General features: G+C 39.1%; 1 non-coding gene across 1 annotated transcript; it reads right to left on the bottom strand.

The window, feature by feature from the left end:
- Positions 1-4770: 4770 nt before the first annotated feature.
- On the bottom strand, positions 4771-4877 carry LOC141644531 (small nucleolar RNA R71). Its single transcript, XR_012544145.1, has one exon. It is a non-coding gene; the product is annotated as a small nucleolar RNA R71 (small nucleolar RNA).
- Positions 4878-7479: the final 2602 nt, after the last annotated feature.

Genomic DNA, 7479 nt, shown 5'->3' with positions numbered 1-7479 from the left:
TGGTATATATTTAAGAACCGTCGTTGCAATAACGGTCCTGTTTTTCTATTTAAAAACGGTGATTGCATTATTTGACCGTTATTGGATGTCTTATTTGGCGTAGTGAGTTCTGAATTCCAAAAGATGAAGGCTATTCTAATGAAGACTCAAGGGACCAAAGAGTTTGTTTCCGAATTGTAATAGTCTAGTTAATTAGATTAACTAGGTGGCCATATAAGTATATATTTATGCTTGTTTTCATATCAAATCGTCACCTTATGCATTTGTTTCTTATTTTTATTTTTGTTGTTATCAATTTAAAATTGTCTAGCATTCACCCATTTAATTCACTTAAAACTGATAGACAATTAAATTGATAAGATCTCTCACATATTTTAAACTTGAGATTAGCCTTACCAAATATTAACACCTATGAATCCCTTCGTCATTAGAGGTAGGCTCGGCTCACCGAGGTGCTTTCTTTTTAGGTTGGGTAAAAGTACGGTGATAAATAAATTTTGTTGGACTCAACGGAACAAATATTGGATGAACCGGCCCACCGTGCCCATATTTGTTCTCGGACTAAAGAAGGAATTTATAGAAAAATGCGTCGAGCAAGAGTTCTAGTGGTAGAATCAGTCAAAAGAGTTGACCCACCAAATTTATATAAGTATTGGTGGGATGAAACTGTAACACCCCCATTTATTCAGGCGCCTTTAGCTAGACATTCCCAAATAAATAGGATTGTTACCATCTCGGTTTCCCGAGGTAGTGAATAACAAAGTACAACAATACCAAAGTACTTTAAATTAAAACTTTAATGATTACAGTTTATTACAAATTATCCAAATAAAACTTAGTATAAATATTTACAACTCGCAGCGGAAATAAATAAAGTGATATAACTATATATGTGATCTAGACTTCTTCTAAGGTTCCAAGTTTGGCTCTCATCCCAATGCTCCCAAGTCAGCTAATCTTTGGTACCTGTCAAATCTGCTCCCCATAAAACGGTTCACCGCAGGTGTTCACGAATACACAGTCAACCGCGAGGTTGAGTAGGAATAAAACTAAACAACAAGAACATACAATTATCAATCCAATTCAATTCACTTTCATTGCACAACTCCCTGACAACGTGCTCCTTTCCTTTACTTAGCACAACTCCTTTAACAACGTGCTCACATTACTTTGGTACCCCTCCCTTAACAACGTACTACAATATGTAATAGTACCCCTCCCTCACAACGTACATATTACCATTACCCCAGTGTACAAACTCCCTCAACAACGTACAATTGACTGTCGCACAGCTTTTTATAATAACCACATTCCAATCAACGATAACAATTCAATTCACCTCATCAATATAACCGACACAAATCAACATAAGTCACCCTTCCAACCATTACGATATTATCAACCAACATATACAATATGAATCTCCCTTCCAACAATTACGATTATATCAACCAACAAAATTCACATACGATCAATTCAATTTAACGTAAGTAATCCACCATATCAAACATAGATAATTAAAAGTCGAGTTGAGTAGGATTATCCCTACCTGGCAAGCAAGCACTCCAATTAAGCAGCTTAAGCAATCCAAATAGTTAAAGCAATCCGATCCCACTATAATTCTTCACAACCGTCACCTAATCAAAATATTATAATTCAATTCAATTATTTATTATTACTTTTAATTTTTAATTATAAATTATATTCATTATTCAAATTGATTACTTATTATTATTATTAATTATTAAAGGTTACGATATTAAAAACCCGCTTACAAAATAAACCCGAATCACCCAAGTCAAAACCCGTCACAAACAAATAAGTCAACCCATAACTAATACCCATAAACAAAACTCCACAAACACCCAAGTATCCCCGTGAAAACCCCACGACACAAACCACACACAACCCGTCGAAACCGTGTTCAACACCCCCCATAAACACGCCCAAAAACGCCACCACAAGCCACCACGACCACCACCTAGTTCTGCCACCTCCTAGTCCACACCACGACGAGCACCCACGACCAAAACAACCAGCCAACCCGCCACCAACAGCCCACAAACACCATGCCCTAACAACCCTGTTCAAACCGTCACAACCAACACCACTCCCTCACTCACCATCTTACACCATCACCACGACCACTACAGCCACTCCCACACCCAACGACCACCACTATTGTCACCCCTGGTCTATGATGGTTCTAATGGTACCCTCCATGCCCACTCACGGTCAGAAACACGGCTATAGTGCGCGTCTATGGCATTTGATGTAACCATTATTTGAGCATAATTTGTCCCCAAATTAGCCTTGTTCCCATGCTTTTTAGTGCATATTTAGGTCATTTATTGTATTTAGTCCTTTATTTTGCATATTCTTTGAGTTTTGTTCCCTTGGTAGGAAAGGAGTGCAAACCTTGCATTTTCATGGCAAAATAGAGCTAAATTGATTGAATTCAATGACCAAGCATCAAAGAGAAGACAAGACTAGAAGGCCTTTGTACATATGATAGTAGTTGGGCAATGATGAGAAAAGATCCCTGCATCTCCGACAAGATCCCCGAGGATTGTTGGAAGAAGGAGGAAGAAAAGAAGAAAGGAAGAGGCTGACCCAGAATTCGAGCGGATTGCCCTCGGGACGCCCGTCCAAGACCAGGAATCCGAGCGTCTTTGCCAGAGGGACGCCCGTCCAAAAACGCCACAATCCGCCCGTCCAGCCAGACAATCCGCTCGTCCAACAAGGCCATAATCTGCTCGTCCCTTACGTTGGACGCTCAGATTGTGTTACAACAACTTTCCATTTTCTCCTTGTTCTATGAAGGATGCGCATGTCTCGGAAAGACCGGCAAAAAGGAGACTCGCATATTTTCTGAGAGGAGCGATTCCTTAAGGACTTAATCGTCATTTAAGCCCTTAGTAAACCCTAATTTGTGTACCTAATCCCCACTATAAATACCCCATTAGTCTAATTAGATAATCATGTTCTTCTTATCAGTTCCTAGTGTAGTCTATATAGTTTTAATCTCTTCTTAATCTTGTAATCAACTTTTAATCAAGTCTTAATACAAATCTTATTTCCTTAATCTCTCTTTTGTTCATCTTTTATTTTGGGTAATTGAAGAATTATTTGGGTTATTATTGGGAGATTGACAACCTTCCAATCAATCATCAAGTACTTCTATTATTCTTTGCTTTATTGTTGGAATCATTAGTAGGTATAATTCTCTTAATCCCTTTTTAATTATTATTAATCATCTTCATTTATTCATCATGTCTTGCTTTGTTAATATGATTGACAACCTTGTTAACATGCTAAACTTGATAATGAGTGAGTAGTTTCCTTAACTAGAGTTAATGTGTAATTAGGGGAAACCAACATGGGGGATGATTCATGCTTAATTTAATATGTTTTCATAGTTTATTTGCTTGCTTGTTGTGATCTCAACTTATGCACATGTTATGTTTGATGAAATGCGAGCCTATGAATCCTTGCATTTTTTACCCATCACTTACCTTTTCAATGAGACTTGTAAGACATAAACCAACTCGAGGTTCATTAGACCATACATATAGTTGAGTAGGGAGGATTAAGTCGACTTGTAGGTGTTGTACAATCTACTCGATTCGGCTCCGGGACCCAAACCTTCCTAGGATTGTAAGATATAAACCAACTCGATCCATCAAAACAATAATTGCTTGCTTATAATTTGAGAATATGTTTGTATGATCAATTCCCATGAATCCCCTATGACCCCATGATACCCTAGTGCCTTTTATCAATTGTTTACATCCCTTTTTAATCATCTTGCTTGTTTACTTTTATTGGTATTTAGTTTAGTGATCTTCTACTTCAAACCCCAAATTGTGACACCCCTAGACACCGCTACTTACAATTAAAAATCTTACTTTAATACCCGTCCCTTGGGATCCGAACTTTAATTGCCTCTTTACTAATTTTAGAGTTGTTTGTGAAGTTATAAATATTGTTTTGGTCTAGGTGCTCCTAACGACAAGTAACCGAAAACTAAACCTCCAAGTGAGTACGACAAAAAATGGCGTCGTTGTCGGGGACGGTGTTAACTTGATTTAGATTTTCTTAGATTGTTATTAGTTGTGTCTTTCTTTGCTTTGGGGAAGTAAAACTCCTCAAGGTTTGTTCTAATTATTTTCGAGTTGTTTGATATTTTGCATGTCTAGAATATCACAAGGTAACTTGTTACCCTTTGATCAAAAAATTGAAAGAACCTTGACAAACAATAGAAGACTTGCTAGAGGAACATTGAGAGGTATTGGTGAGGTTGTAGATATTCAACCAAATACTATTGAGTTCGTCAACCCTTTTGCAAGAGAAGGTGAGGAGAACCCAACACAAAATCCAACACAAAATCAACCCACAATGCCTAAATTTTCATCACATTCCGTACCAACCGAGGAGAACCTACCCAATGGTACTCCCACACCATAACACTTAACCGGAAACTTCATTGCCAAATCCGCATTTATCCAATTAGTTGAAAGAAACAAATTTGGGGGGATGCTTAGTGAAGACCCTCACTCTCACATGGAAACTTTTTGTGACTATTGTGATGCGATTTAACAAACCGGTGTAACTCAAGACCAAATTCGATGGGTCTTATTCTCTTTTTCTCTAATTGGCACCGCAAAATAATGGTTGAAAGGCCTTGATAAGGCTACTCTCGGAATTGACTCTTGGAAGAAATTGGCTCTAGCTTTCTACAAAAAGTTCTACCCACCGGAAAAGACTAGCATGCTAAGAGCTCAAATTACGGGTTTTAAGTAAAGAGATGAAGAATCTTTGTATGAAGCTTGGGAGCGGTTCGAGGGAATTTGTCGCTCATGTCCTCATCATGGACTTAGCGAGTGGTTCTTGGTACAACAATTTTGGAATGGTCTTTATGAAGACTCAAGAAACATTCTCAGCATGGGATCAAATGGTATGTTCACCGAAGTTGACGATAATCAAACTTGGAACAAGATTGAGGAAATGGCGGTCCATAATTCACAGTATAGTAGACCTCGCAAGGCTACTAGAGGAAGAAAGCATGAAGTGGACTCTATTACTCAATTGGGTGACTCTATTACTCAATTGGGTGCTCAACTTAGTGCTCACATTGATACCATCAACTTGAAGTTCGAAAAATATATGGCTAGACTTGAAGAAGCCTCAAAATCACCAAAGCAACATGTTAATGCCATGACGCCGTCTTCATCAATCCCAAGTGGGATATGTGAGAATTGTGGAACTTTGGGACATGACCAAAGTGAATGTAGGGGAACAAATGAACAAGTGAATGCTTTTCAAGCATACAAGAGTGGTACCCCTTATTCCAATTATTACAATGAAAACACCAAATTCCACCCAAATCTATCATACAAAAGCCAAAATGTTCAAAACCCTCAACCAACATACACCCCACCTCCCATGAGAAACCAAAATCAAAGACCCTTTTACAACCAAAACCAAGGTTACCAAAACCAAACTCCATACAATCAACAAAATGACCAAGGTTTTGATGTTCAAAAAGCGGTCCTCCAAATGCAAAAGAATCAACAAGAGTTTTTCACTCAAATGCAAAAGGATAGTCAAGCAAAGGACATCACCATCAACAACATCCTAGCTCACACCAAAATGTTGGAAACCCAATTGACTCAACTAGCATCCTCAAGTCCTCAAAGACAAAAGGGGCAATTACCACCTCAAAGTAATCCCTCAAGACATGAAATGGTTAGTGCCATTCACTTGAGGAGTGGTACGAGATATGAAGGGCCGAAAAAGCAAGTTGAGGGTGAAGTTGTGGAAGCTAGTGACAAAGAAGAGGTTGTGCAAAACTTCAAGGATGGAGAACCAACAAAAGAAGAAGTTTCAAAGAAAAGTGAAGACAAGACCAAGAAGAAGGAACCCATTGTGATTAGACTTCCTTTTCCAAGTCGTCAAGCTAAGCCCAAATTTGATGACCAACTTGGAAAATTTATGGAAATTGTGAAGAACTTGGAGGTCTCGATTCCTTTCACGGAATTAAACAATCACGTGCCGGCCTATGCAAAGTACATGAAGGACATCCTTACGAAAAAGAAGTCGATCCGGAAGCTTGAAACTATCGCCTTCACTAAGGTGAGTAGTGCAATCCTTCAAGGGAGTTCACCTCCGAAACTTAAAGATCCGGGAAGCTGCTCAATACCGTGTACCATTGGCGACACCACGATCAACAAAGCCTTATGTGATCTAGGGGCTAGTGTGAGTGTTATGCCGTATTCGGTGAGTAAAAGGTTAGGGATGGGATAGCTTAAATGTACCAACATCACACTCCAAATGGCCGATAGATCGACGAAGACACCATTAGGGATATGGGAAGATATTCCCGTAAGGGTTGGGAAAATTTTCATCCCGATGGACTTTGTCATTGTTGACATGGAAAAAGACTCCAATATTCAATCATTCTAGGTAGACCTTTCTTGCACACCGTGGGTGCGGTGATAGATGTGAAGCATGGAGAGCTTACTCTAGAAGTGGGAGATGAGAGCAGAACTTTCAATCTTGACAAGACCATGAGAGCTCCCCGTTTGCATGAACCATGCTTTTTGGTTGATCATTATAGTCGGAATGATGATAGGAAGAAGTCGGAATTCCAATGGAAAAAGAAAGTTGATGATGCTCCATCAAAAGAGAAAGAGAATAGCAACAAAGAGATCTTGAAAAGCTCACCCATGACAAGTGAAGAGGATGGCCTCATTGGCCAAATCAAGAAAGGAGGAGAGTTGTCTCTATCAACTCAAGAGATTTTTAATGATCAAGTAGACGGAGTTTGCGGTCTTTGGGATGATGAGTTTGAAGGGATTTTCAATCCCTATATTGGCAACGCTATCGATCAAGACCATCATGAAGGACAACAAGTACAAAGATCTATTGAGGATCTTTATCATGATAATGAACAAGCTTTCGACTACTTCTTCAAAGTGTTGGGTAATATCAACAACACCTTGAACATGCCCCCATGACATATCACTAAGGATGAGAGTTTGGTGGAGTCCCCTCCAAACCACCATTTGTAAATATTCTAACTCCCTAACTTGCATTTTAATTCTTACATTGCATTTTTGTCATTTTTGGATTTTTGTGCCTTGATCAAGATATTCATCATTTTTGAGAGAAGTGAGGGAGGGACTAATGATTTTATTGATGTGTAGTGCTTTAACTTAGTGTGGGGATAGAAATTGCCTAGGCTATTCATACCTTTGTAGTACCCCTACAATGAAGAACACGGGATTTGAAGAATGAAAATGACACGGGTTATGCAAGTGCACGGATGAACCTGAATCCGGGTAGACCAGGAGGAATCCGAGCGGCTTAAAGGGAAATCCGCTCGTCTTGCGGGAATCCGAGTGTCTGAGGAGGAATCCGTCCGTCTAAATACGCTGCAAAAATCAAAAATCTGGTCTGTAACAGAATCCGAGCGTC

The sequence above is a fragment of the Silene latifolia genome, chromosome 2 (genome assembly GCF_048544455.1).
Source record: "Silene latifolia isolate original U9 population chromosome 2, ASM4854445v1, whole genome shotgun sequence".
Lineage (NCBI taxonomy): Eukaryota > Viridiplantae > Streptophyta > Magnoliopsida > Caryophyllales > Caryophyllaceae > Silene > Silene latifolia.
Note: the sequence above shows the minus strand (reverse complement) of the source record. Positions and strands in the feature narration are given on the sequence as shown.